The 14,098-nt window shown below is 39.6% G+C and overlaps 1 pseudogene across 1 annotated transcript; it reads left to right on the top strand.

Moving 5' to 3' along the window:
- The first annotated feature begins 1,803 nt into the window (after nt 1-1,803).
- Nucleotides 1,804-2,355, top strand: LOC307114358 (survival of motor neuron-related-splicing factor 30-like; annotated as a pseudogene). The gene has a single exon. The product of its transcript is annotated as a survival of motor neuron-related-splicing factor 30-like (transcript).
- The last annotated feature ends 11,743 nt before the right edge of the window (nt 2,356-14,098 follow it).

Below are 14,098 nucleotides of genomic sequence, written 5' to 3'. Positions count from 1 at the left end.
TTATTATCAAACAGTATTTTATTTGTATATAAAAAGTGTTTCCTTTTGCCTTATAATATATTTTGGGACTAATTGTGATTTTAAAATCAAACACATGTTTACCCTTAGTCTTTTACATGCCATATGTTTGGTTGTTGTTTGTTTTCTAATGTGACTTTTCCTGTCTGCATCACTGCACGACCCCTATGAAAAATTTGAACTCGACCTCATTGGATTTTTAAAATTTTGCACTTTTGATTGTTCTGTTGACTAATTTTCTTTAGATTATAAAGACATCTATTTAAAGTTTTATGTTATGATAATATGATCTCTCTATATAAAAGCCCAATATACAAATTGTCCCCATGGGAGTTCGACTGGGAGATTGATTGCTCACTATGATGTGCGCTGACCACCAGGGGTCGGCGTGGAACGAAGGAAGGCTTTGACTGGCAGCTGGCAGCTGGGGAAGGGAGGCCCCGGCTGGCAGCCAGAAGGCCCCCATTGGCCCTGATCACCGGCCAGGCCTAGGGACCCTACCAATGCACGAATTTCATGCACCAGGCTTCTAGTATGTTATAATCTTACTAATTTCTTAATAAGCACTTTGGCATTGAATAGCCAACTCCTATAGGAAGTGTTATTTATGAATTCATTATGGATATATATCATAATAGTGCATGACTTTACAAACATGTATAATGGTTTACACTTTCCCAAAAAGCCTTGTCATAAATTCTGTGGGGCACTGTACAGTTAGCTAATACTGTATGATATTTTAGAGACAGTAACTTCCTGCTGGGAAAGTTAAAGAGCCAATTCCAGGAAAATCAGAGATTGTCCTACATAAGTTAGCCTTGGTGCTGCTCCTGAAAGTGGCTGCTCTGTGTGCACAAGTGTGGTGGAAAAAGACAGTTGCATCTCTAGTTGAATGTGACACAGCATTCTTGTGGAAATTGTCCTTTGGTTGGAAGTTATAGTGTTGTTTCTCTGTCTCTTTGACTCATTGTCTATATTACTGCTAAAAAAACACCCTAACAATGAAAACAATCATATTCCCAAATGACATAATAGTGTGTGATTGACAAGGGAGCCTGCCATTGTGGTTTATTAACATGTTATAACAATGCCATCTCTTCTACTGTTGTGATTCAATAAGTACCTGCTTATGGCTCTACCATTTCTTTCATCATATGTTAACTTTTGAGTGAATTTCTGTCACTTATTCTCCAGCCAAGACTAACCCAAGAGATTGCTTGGAACCAGTTCAGAGCTGATGGCTTGGCTTTGTTTTCGGATGTCAGTTGGTGACTTTTGTTGTTGCAATAAATGCTTTATGACCCTTGGATGATTTGATGAAATTTGATTAGACATCAAGGACCCTGTCAAATAAAGAAGAGCTTCTGTGGGGCTAACATAGAGTGTGCTGCCCAGGGAGCCTCAAGATAGAGCAGAGTCAACCACGAGTGAGTTAAAATCATGTGTGGCATCAAAGGTACAGGGAGGTAGGAGTGTTTGTTGCATGAAAATTTATGGGAACAGTCAGTCTAGTGTATACGTGTTTTACAAATTTACATTCATGTCAAATATAAGGATTTAGAAACTTTATAACCATCCTCCACAGCATACATATCAGTAAAACTACTGCCAATGAATAGAAGAGAGAAAGATTTCATTCAGTAGCTTTATTTTAGGTCAGTCACCTAGCTCATAGTTATTGATTGAGAAAACATATTTTTCCTCTTACCTTTAGGAAGGATTTATGCTGCCCAAGATGCCAAAGATGGATAGAAATTTAAGTACTGACACAAGGTAACACACCCGATGTCAGAGGAGCTAGCAAAACAGCTGGCAAGCTATATAGCTCAACTCCAGCAAGCTGAAGCTGCCCTGGAAATGGAGAAAATGAAGATTTGCTAAAATGAAAGATTTACAAGAAGTTATAGAACTAACCAAAGACCTTCTGTCAACTCAAATTTCAGAAACTCTTGCAAGTTCAGGCTGTTTTGCTCCTGCTCAGCCCACTCATTCATGAAAAGTAGGGGCAAGTGTATGGCACTCTGGAGTGAAGATGGACAGTGTCAGGAAGCGGAGGTTGAGGAGACAGATGAGGAAAACGGCGCCGCTGCAGTCACCTTTGCTGGCTGTGGCGATGCGGACGTGCTCCACTATTGAACCTCAAGCCCGTAGAAGAAGGAAGGCAGGCAAAGGACGACAGTGGCAGCAAACCCACGTCCCGCTGAAGAGGAGTGTTGTGTTTTTGCCTCACCTGAGAGTGTAACTGGCAAAGTTGGAGTAGGAACTTGCGGAATTGCTGATACAACACAGTATCAAGGTGCCTCTAAATACAATGTCAGGCATTTGATGTTTCAATAATCAGGAAAACTGTTGGGTTTCATCTATGTAGGGCTTTACAATGACCTTTTTTATCCTTATGTTTTTCTAAAGGTAAATTGTTAAAAGAGTAAGGAAGATACCATGGCCGTCACTGTTTGACTTCAATAGAATGAAACTTGAAGAAGTCGCATTTGATAACTGCTATTCATTTAACTTGTTTTCATTACTATTACCACAGTTTCCTCAAAGTTTGTTGGGTAACACAACTTTTCTAGATAGATGCTGCTTAAATTAAGCACTTAGATGAATTGCTGACCATCCTGATACCAGGCCCCATACTTTCTGTAAAGTCCTAGCCTGGAACTTTCAGAACCTGAGAACTTGCCACAAAGTCTGGCAATTCACTGGAACATCAGGCAAAACACCAAACTTATACAGAGATCTTTTAATTTCTTTTCTTATTTACCACTTAAACTTAGCTCTTGGCCAATTAAACCTAAAAATAAAGTTAACTTGTAGAAGTCTAAGTCTGTTGTGAGGTTTTTCCTTCAATAACTTGTTTTCTAAGCTTATTAGGACATCTCTAAAAAGTATCCAGCTCTTTTATTCTTTTCATTGAGTTTTAGTTTTATGTAAAAAACCATGTTTTAGGACCAGCTACCTTTTCTAATGTTTCTTTTTCCCCCTCCTGTGTTGGTTTTTTGCTTATGGTAGTGATATCGTTTCTTAGGATGTGAAACGTTTATATGAGAAAACAAAAAGCTGATGGATAGCCCTGTATACAGTGTAGATACCATTTTTGTAAAAAAATAAAAAAATAACCAAGTCTAAATTAATGAACAAGAGTACTGAATGTTTCATCATTAAAAATTGACTGGATTTCTTGTGCATTAATCTGAGCATAATTCCCCTGTATAATATGTTCGTGTAGCTGAGTTTGTAATTTTTGTTAACTAGATCAAGTTGTCAGTAGTTGCTGGTGTAAGTGAACATCACATTTATCCCTAGTTGAGTTTAAGCCAAATATATGCATAAGAAAGCACCCTCCCGTTAATGGAAGTTGATTTTCAGGATGTGTTAATTTCAGTTTTTGCATGTTTAACTTTTATTAAATAAAGTGTTTTTAAAATCTCAAAAAAAAGAAACTTAAGTACATGATTTAGTCAGTTTAGAGGCAACCACTGGATACCTCACATGAATACGATAGGGGGGAGTTGAAGCGAGGAAGAGGAGAACAAGGTGGTGCCCCGACTCTTCCTATCTCACCGTGAGGAATCAAGGAAGCTATCGGACATTTATGAGCAAACAGAGATAAGTGCACTGTGGTGATGGTGACCAGTAACATCAGTAAAAATAGAATGTTGAAATATTTGTTTCAGGAGAGCAGGGCTAGGGATCTCACTCTTAAATTCCATGTCATTTGAACTTATTTTTTCATTTGAATTTTTTTTTATCTTCAAAAAGATACTCTCCTTCGGTAGTCCAGTGATCTAGTCCCATTGTCTATACCTTTATGATCATATGCGGTTCTAGCCAAATCTCAAATTGCTTAGATCCCGCTTCTCTCTCTAAGAATGAGCCAGCTCATCTGACCTCCACAGCATTTCCACTGGGTTTGTGACCCTGCCGGGTCTCTGGGTGGGACTCTCTACACTGTGCCTACCCTGTTGTTCGAGGGCTCTTGGAGCAAAACAGCTGCTACGGAATATGGTTCCAAGGTTAGAGCAAAGACCTAGAGGCACACTAGGAAGAAGGGGACAGTGGGAGTTGCTCAAAGATGGGATGAGTTACTCCCGGAGGTCCTGAGGACCCGTTGCCAGTGGGTGAAGCTGTGGTTGGTGGCATCACTTGTACAGTAGGCAGTGAGGTAAAACTGGCTGGATTTCCGCCTTACTGCGATATAGGGTATATGCGTTTCTCCATATAGGATCCATAGATCCCTGAGTGAGAATCAACCTGGGTGGTTGGAATTTTCTGGGTCCCAAACTGTCCATACTGTCTCAGAATCTGTTGGGTCCTGGGAATCTTAACTTTCCATAAGCTCTCAGGTGCTTCTGGCATCCACGAAAGTGGTCTCTGCGTGGAAACTATGTTTCAAGAACGTGGTTCTTATGTGACCATCACAAGGTCAGCAGTAAACAGGGGAGAAGATGGTCAACGCAGGATTTGAAAATAAGTTGCATACATTTTGTTTTTATAGTTTTATCTCCTCTCCTCATTGTGTTACTTCCCTTTCATCCCACGCTACAGCAACAGTAATGAATGCTGAGGAGGCTCTGGCTAATCCAGCCCCGGGCACCCATTTCCAGGTAGTTATTTGAAACCTGAACAGCACTTCACAGCACTGTTTGGGAGATTAACTAATTAAAAACGCAAGCAAGACAGGGTTTTCCCCCCATAAACTGGTTGAAAGGAAGAAAGAAAAAGAAATTTGCCTTCTGCTGGTTTTCTGCCATTAGTTTATATCATTAAAATATGGAGTATGTTTTTGATTTCTCTTTTGTGAAAAATAGGGTGGCAGATTAACATGACATTGTGAGGGAGGCACCCCTGAAAAACAAATCAAATTTATTTAATCAGACGTATTTTAAAAGATGCAGTAGAAAAGGATATTTTTAGACCAATTATCCAGATGATTAAGGGTAAGCAAGTTAAAGTTTTGGAGTTCATTAAGTAGGTATTTTTTTTTACATAGTCTCAAAAACCACTATACTTTGGGGACTGTAAATTTTAGTTCACATTACCATCAGTCTAATAAGACTAATTAATATGTATATGATATAAGATACACACACACACACACACACACACACACACACACACACACACACACACTAGAAGCTCGGTGCATGAAATTTGTGCAGGGGGGGGGGGGTGATGGTGTCCCTCAGCCCAGCCTGCACCCTCTCCAATCTGGGACCCCTCAAGAGATGTCCGACTGCCCGTTTAGGCCCGATTCTACTGGGATTGGGCCTAAACACGCAGTCGGACATCCCTCTCACAATCCAGGACTGCTGGCTCCCAACTGCTCGCCTGCCTGCCTTCCTGATTGCCCCTAACCACTTCTGCCTACCAGCCTGATCACCCCTCAACCACTCCCCTGCCAGCCTGATTGATGCCTAACTGCTCCCCTGCCAGCCCGATTTCCCCTAACTGCCCTCCCCTGCAGGTCTGGTCCCCCCCAACTGCTCTCCCCTGAAGGCTTGGGTCACCCCCCCCCCCAACTGCCCTTCCCAGCAGGCTTGATCGCCCCCAACTGCCCTCCCTTGCAGGCCTGGTCCCTCCCAACTGTCCTCCCCTGCTGGCCATCTTGTGGCGGCCACTTTGTGTCCACATGTGGGCAGGATCTTTGACCACATAGGGGCAGCCATCTTGTGTTGGAGTGACAGTCGATTTACATATTACTCTTTTATTAGAGAGGATAGAGGCCTGGTGCACGGGTGGGGGCCAGCTGGTTTGCCCTGAAGGGTGTCCCAGATCAGGGTGGGGGTTCCCTTGGGGCATGGGGCAGCCTGGGTGAGGGGCCTGTGGTGGTTTGCAGGCTGGCCACGCCCCCTGGTGACCCAAGCAGAGGCCCTGGTATCTGGGATTTATTTATCTTCTATAATTGAAACTTTGTAGCCTTGAGTGGAGGCCAAGGCAGGCCAGGGTATGCGGAAAGCTTGGCTTCCTCCATTGCCAGGGAAACCCAAGGCCCCTGCTCTCTCCGTGGCTGCAGCCATCTTGATTGGGGTTAATTTGCATACTCGCTCCTGATTGGCTGGTGGGCATGGCTTGTGGGTGTAGCAGAGTGATGTTTAATTTGCATATTACTCTTTTATTAGATAGGATGCTATAGTACAAGTAATCACTTCATTAATTAAGCAAAAACAAATGCCACCATCTGTTGGAGACCGGGTGTAAGCTGACAAAGTCCTTGCACCCGAAGGGACTGATAAGATTCAGTCCCCTGCCCACACAGTGTCCCCGGACTTGTTTTGATGGCACTTTCCTATTGTCAGCAGAATGAGAGCGACCTTTTATAGCTTATCAGAAGTCTGTAAGTATTTACCAAGAATTTGGCTTCCTGCTTTATCTCCAAGATTGGGAGGAACAGAGAGTACATTCCTCTTAACTGACCTCCCATTCAGTGTTTGTGTATAAAAGGCATTACGCAGTTAATAAAGTTGCTGCAGTCTGTCGATGGCTTGCAGTCCTCCCGATCCCGCTTTCCTGTCTTTCTTTTTTTCTCAATTCCCACCTCCCTACCTCAGTCCAGTTCACCTGTCAGGCTGGCCCTGACAACCATCATGTCCTCGATACAATAGAGAGGATTGACTTTTGTTTCCTCCCTCCCTCCTTCTTCTTCTTCTTCTTCTTCTTCTTCTTCTTCTTCTTCTTCTTCTCTCTCTCTCTCTCTCTCTCTCTCTCTCTCTCTCTCTCTCTCCATTAAGCTGAACCTCCATGTATTTCCCACAGTTGCACACTTGGCCAGGTCAGTGCTGAAAGTGTGTTGCCCTGAGACCCTGTTGCACTTGGTGCCGGCTTACTTTGGGAGCTGTGCAGCGATTCATCAACATCATCTTTGAAAGCAAATCCATCTCAAACCACAGCCTCCTGCCCACAAGGGTTCCAGCCATCTTGGCATCCTGCGGAAAGCAGAGCACCTGCTGGGAAGGCAGGGTCCTGGCTGCAGTTCGCACGTTACTCATCTTACGATGCTCACACACACACTCTCGGTGGTTTGGTTGTCCTTTTCCTTTTCATATGCTTTTCAGCTCTGTCGTGCTGCTCTGCTTTCTCCTCAGAGGTGGCTGTGATAGTGTTTTGTATGAAAACATCCTGTTTGTAGTTGGATGTCATCTTGTTAAATGTGGGAAGTGATCAGGGGCTCCTTGGTTTGGAGAAACATGGTACGATGTTGTGACTATTGACAGTCATGAATTCAGATTCATCCATGTAGATTACATCCCTTTTTTCCCTTTTTCTTTTGAAATGAAAGGATGAGGGCTTTTAAAATTATTCTTTAAGATGCTGTGTGCTCTTTAGTGGAATCTGAAATGTAACTGCAATAAATATTCATCTAATCTATGGGCCTCGCAACACAGTTTATCACCATTTCAATTTCGAGCTTTCATTATCTGCCGCCTGCACTGTCACTCGGGACGAGCTCATTTCCCCTCTTTGATAGTGACTACAAAGGCACTGGATGCCTTTTCTATTTTATAGTTATGTTTAGGCTGTAGTGAAAAATCTCCCAGTGCTTAGTCATTCCTGCATGCTTGTCTCATGGGATAAGGTAAGCATATCATTTGCTTCAGCTCTTTTCCTTTTCTTGTTTACATTCTGAAGCTCTTCTTTTTTATTTCTAAATTCATTTTCCTTAGTACATCCGTTTCTCTCCGGCACTCCGGCGCACAGCTGTGGGTGTGATGGGCGAGGCATTGAGATGGTCCTTCCACATTCAGCACCTCCAGGGCAGCTTTCTAGAACCTGGGGAAGTTCGGGGCAGCTCTGCGGCAGAGGCAGATGGGCTTTCAAGTAGCACTCACTGGGGCCTTTCCCTTTCGTATCAGCACACATGGGCTCTACACCCTACTCAGTGTGCTGGCATTTCACAGTGATATCCTCAGATATTTTCCTTTTCACTTGATGGGCAAGGATGGGAATTGAGGTGCCCTTTCCAGTGAAACACGCTTACTTTTTAGCATCTCTGACTTGACTGCAACAAATCTATCTGTTTGAATTCTACTTGTTTTCTAAATTCCTATGCTGTACACCTAATGCAGTGACTACCAAGTGTTGGAAATATGCTAAATCGGTCTTCAAGAGTTCATTACCAGTTTGGCTCAACAAAAGCTACATGCAAGTGTATATTTAGTTTACAAAGTAAGAAAGTTTTAAGCCATCTTCCATTTCTTTTTTTCCTCCACTGGTTTGAGTGCTGGTGTTTTATTGATTTAGAAGTGTCACAGAACTTGGTGCTAAAAGAACTCTTGAACGATTTCGTGATATGAAATACAGTGTTTAAACAATCTCGACAATGAAAAGCATTATCTAGTTTAATTTAGGTCCCATGTTTTGAGCTTATTTTTACTTTGTACGCTGGGATAATTAGATGACAAAACAATTTTCCCAAATGGAAAAAAAAATTGAGTTTTGCCAGAGCAATAGGGAATTGCACCTATGTCTTAAGTTTCTTTATAAAAGGCAGTTTTAAATATCAAAAACTTCCAGCAAAAATACCCCATGCTTGGTGTCAGTCCTGCAGTACATTTGGTTATGGAAAATGTAACACAAGTCTGGTGAGGCATCAGGAGAGAAGTGTGTTGTTTCCTTTTGGGTAACTCCGAACCGTTTTCTTTAAAGTTGTGACAGCAGGGAATCCTCTAGGTGAACCTTGATGGTAGGTTAGACTGCCCACCAGCCCTCTGAATGCAGCAGGTAGGCAGCTGGCTGCCTCCCCACCTCCAGCCTTGGGCCTAGTGGAAAGCGACGAGTGAATGTTTGTGATGAAATTTAGTGTGGGTTTCATTTAGATGACATGCAGCCAGGAATGGTCAGAAGTTTTGAAGGGGCTTAGGATCCACTAGTGAGTGGCAGTTTCAAAAATGTTATCTATACCATCTCACTTGCTTATATGAAGGGGAGACAAATGCTTGTGAAAGATTTAAGGTTAAGCTATAGAAACAGAATATTTTGTCTTTGAGGTATAGAGAAGAATCTGTGATAGGGGAGGGTTCAAAGTCAATGACTCTAACCATTTTGTGGTAGTAGAGAGTGGATTTTGTTAGAAGTGACTAGGCACAGCAGGAACTGGTTATTATTTATGAGACAAATAACAGTTTTAGGGCCAGATGCTGGGCCATCTGCTTTGTTTGTAGAATCACATTTTATCCTTATAACCCTATAAAGTAGGAACTACTAATTCCCCTGTTATATCGCTGGTAGAATTGAGATGTAGATTAATGGCTTCCCCAATTATGCTCACATCCTACTCCCTGACTCCTGTGAATATGTTATCTTACTTGGAAAATGGGATTTTTCAGGTGTGATTACTGTTAAGGACCTTGAGACAAGGGTGTATTATCCTGGCTTATCTGAGTGGGCCCATGCTCTTCACATGAATCCTTAAAAGGGGAACACATTTCCTGGGTGGTCAAAGACACAGTTGTGATGGTGGAGGAAGAGTCAGAGAGATGAACATTATGGCTTTGAAGATGGACTAGGAGGCCATGAGCCAAGGAATGCAGGCACACTCTAACCCTGGAAAAGACAAGGAAATAGATTTTTCTCTAGAGCCTTCAGAAAGTGTCTTACTCTGACCAGGCTATTATAATAAAAGGCTGCACTTTGTGGTTTTATAAATGACAGGGATTTATTTCTTACAGTTCTGGAGGCAGAAAGTCCAAGAGCAGATGTCAGCATGGTCGGGTGAGGGCCCTCCTTCATGTGACAGATTTCTGGTTGTATCTTCATAAGGCAGAAGTGTGTAAGGAACTTTTGTAGAAACACTAATCCTATTTATGAGGGCTCCACCTGTATGACTTCAGCATCTTCCAAAGGCCCCATCTTCTAATTGCATCAAAGTGGGCATTAGGATTTCAATACGTGCATTTTGGGAGGACACAAATATTCAGACCATAATAGAAAGGAACTGGGTATTGCAAATGTCTTCATTTTAGCCCACTGATACCCATGCCAGACTTCTGACCCCTAAGAACTGTAAGATAATAAATTTGTGTTGTTTTAAGCCACTACATTTATGGTTACTTTTTGCAAGTATAGAAAATTAAGACAATAATGGCATTTGTACCCATAGAAGGTCTGAGAAAGTCTCAGAATATTCCACAGAGATGCCAGAAGGTATTTATCTCTTGAAGTCAGTGATAAAGCCTGGAAGAGATGACTGTTATTTCAAATGTGAAGACAGCGATTCAGAACCAGCAGAAACATCAAAAATCAAGGAAATGTGACACTCCCAAAGGATCACAATGATTATCCAGTAACTGACCCCAAAGATATGAAAACAGAAATCCATAATAGGAGGAAAGCTGTACAATTCGCAAAAAATTGGAAGTTAAACAGCATACTCCTGAACAACAACCACCAAAAAAATGGATCAAAGATGAAATTTTAAAAATATATTGAAATAAACAAAAATGCAAAAACAATATAAAACTTATGAGATTCATCAAAAGCAATTCTAATATAGTGATGAACACCTACATTAATGAAAAAGAAATAAATTATCTAACATTACACCTCAATGAACTAGAACAACAACAAACTAAGCTAAAAGTTAGCTGAATAAAGGAAACAACACAGATCAGAGTATAAATAAAAAAAATAGAGACTTGAAAAACAATTAAAAAGCTCAAAGAAACTAAGAGCTGATTTTTTAAAAAGATAAACAAAATTGACATTTAACTAGACTAAAAAGAGAGAAGATTCAAATAAAATTAGAAATGAAGAGAGACTTTACAATCGATACAAGGATCATGAGACTACTATGAAAAATTATATACCAACAAATTGGATAACCTAGAAGAAATAGGTAAATTCCAAAACATACAAGCTACTAATACTGAATCACGAAGAAATAGAAAATCTGAACAGACCAATATTGAGTAAGGAGATTGAATCAGTAATTAAAAACTTCCCAATAAAGAAAATATTCAGACCTGATGGCTTCACAGGTGAATTCAGCTTAACACTTAAAGAAGAATTAGTGCCAAACCTTCTCAAGCTCTTTCCAAAAACTGAAGAGAAAATATTCCTAACTTACTTTGTGAAGCCAACATTGCCCTGATACCAAGGCCAGTAAGGACACTTGAAAAAAACTACAGGCCAATACTCCTGATAGAGGCAAACATTCTCAACAAAATCCTAGCAAACTAAATTTAACAGCACATTTAAAGGATCATACACTATGATAAATAAAATGGGTTTTATCCCTGGAACATAAGGATGGTTCAACATAAGCAAATCAATGAATGTGGTACACCTCACTAATAGAATAAAAACCAAAAATGATATGATTATCTCAATAGATGCAGAATAAGCATTTGACAAAATACAACATTCTTTCATAATAAAATCTCTCAACAATTGGGTATAAAAGAAACATAAACATAAAAAAACATTATCTATGACAAGCCTACCACTAACATCATTCTCAATGGTGAGAGGTTGAAAGTGTTTCCTTTAAGATTTGAAGCAAGAGCAGAGTGCCCACTATCACTACTCCAATTTAACATAGTACTGGATGTCCTAGCCAGATGTTCTGGCAAGAAAAAGAAATAAAAGGCATCCAAGTCAGAGAGTGAGAAGTAAAATTGTTTTTGCTGGCAGATGACATGATCTTATATTTAGGGAAGTCTAAAGATTCCACCCAAAAACTGTTAGGACTAGTAAATAAATTCACTAGAGTTGTAGGATAGAAAATCAATATACGTTTCTTTACACTAATGAACTGAAAAAGAAAATTAAGAAATCCTATTTACAATTACATTAAAAGCAATAAAACATGAGATGAAATATCTGTCCACTGAAGACTAAGCCATTGATGAAAGAAATTGCGGAAGATACAAATAAATGAAAAGATATCCCACATTCATGGATTGGAAGAATTAATATTGTTAAAATGTTCATACTGACCAAAGTGGTTTACAGATTCAATGCATTCCCTATGAAAATTCCAGGGACATTTTACACAAAAATAGAAAAAACAATCCTAAATTTATATAGAATCAGAAAAGACCCTAAATAGCCAAAGCAATTCTGAGAATAAAGAATAGCCTGACCTATGAACCAGGAGGTCAGGGTTTGATTCTAGGTCAGGGCACATGCCCAGGTGTGGGAGAACAAAGCTGGAGCCCTGCTGGTGTTTCTCAGGGGTTAGAGCATAATTCTGTGTAAAAAAAGGTGCAGGTTTGATTCACAGTCAGGGCAGGTACCGAGAGTGTGGGTTTGAACCACAGTGGGGGTTCATATGGGAGGCAACCGATAAATGTTTCTCTCTCACATTGATATTTCTCTTTCACGCTCTCTCTACCTCTCCTTTGCTCTCTCTCTAAAAATCAATAAAAATATAATTTAAAAAAAAGAACAAAGCTGGAGGCATACATATGATGATTTCAAAGCTATAGTAATCAAAACAGTATGAAACTAATATAAAAATACACATTTATAATAATGGGACAGAATTAATAGCTCAGAAATAAACCCTCACATATATATAGTCAACTGATATTTGACAAGGGAGTCAAAAATGCTCAATGGAAAAAGGTTAGTCTCTTCAATAATTGGTATTGTGAAAACTGGTTAGTCACATGCAGAAGAATGAAATTAGACCCCTAAGTTACAACACCAAAAAAAGTAACTCTGGTGATGGATGAAGACTTGACTTGGGGTGGTGACTTAGGGTGGTGAACACACAATACAGTGTACAGATGATGTGTTGTGGAATTTTACACCTGAAATGTATAATTTTGTTAACCAGTGTCACCCCAATAAATTCAATAAAAAGGAAAAATATATTTATGTATATTACTAAATACACATCTACACTAATAAAAGAGTAAGATGCAAATTGATTGTACCTTGATGACGCCGACCAGCCAATCAGGAGTTAGTATGCAAATTAACCCAACAAAGATGGTGGGTTAATTTGCATACACAGGCGCTGAGCGGCTGGTGGCGGGGCGGGACGCTTGCATCTCCACCATGGCGATGACACAGGCATTCCACACCACCCCAGCCACTCAGGCCTCTGGGCAGCGTGGAAAGGCGGAAAGGTTGCTCCGGGCTGGAGCGGAAAGGTGGCTCTAGCCGGTGCCAGCAGCCAGGGGAAGGAAGGCCCATTCTTGCACGAATCTTCATGCATCGGGCCTCTAGTATGCATATATAAAATATAATAAAAGCTAATACAAATGATTTTCAGGTTCTGGAAAAAATTTTATATTAAAAATATTTTAATTCACTGGTTTAATTTTAAAAAGCACACTTTTAGAATTGTCAACATTTAATATAATGCTTTTATTTTTACCTAGATTTACTGGAATTAATTATGTTATATCTGTTACAAAATTTGTCAGTAGGAAAAAATAGTTTGGTATAATAATTAACTTTGTCTGATCTCTCTCATAAAATTTTAATGGGTAACTAAACGTAATTGTTAAGAACTAATACATTAAATAAATGCAAGTAGAATAAAAGGTTTTCAGAGAAAATTTTTAGCAATCATTACATGTTAGGGGATGTATGTTTAAAAATATTTTCCAATTTTTTTTTTAGTAATCTTAGTGTTTTGCTAAATTAAGTTGAATAATAGAAATTATTAAACATGTCTATTATTTCCAAATAAGATAAAATAATGCAACATTAATTACTGAGCATAAATTTATCTATTTTTGGTTTTCTATTACAGAGAAAGTCGAGATAAATTTAGGTTTCTTAATAAACATGTTTTGTGCCTTATGAAGAAGGACATGTTTCTAAAATTATTAAATACATTCATAAAAATATTAATGTAATAGGCTGTTTATAGTTTGAACTATACTATGAAGAAGCACATGTTTCTAAAATTATTAAATACATTCATGAAAATATTAATGTAATAGGCTGTTTATAGTTTCTTCCTAGTTTTCACTAGAAATTAAGGCTTCTAAGGGTAAAAAATTCTAGCTAATATGAAAGCAAAATAATATACATTTTCAGTAAAAGAAGGTATAAGGTATGAAGATGAATTTTTGAATAAAACAAGCTGGTTGTCCATGACTAGGTAAGAGAACAAGAGATT

The sequence above is a fragment of the Cnephaeus nilssonii genome (genome assembly GCF_951640355.1).
Source record: "Cnephaeus nilssonii genome assembly, chromosome: 18".
NCBI lineage: Eukaryota > Metazoa > Chordata > Mammalia > Chiroptera > Vespertilionidae > Cnephaeus > Cnephaeus nilssonii.
Note: the sequence above shows the minus strand (reverse complement) of the source record. Positions and strands in the feature narration are given on the sequence as shown.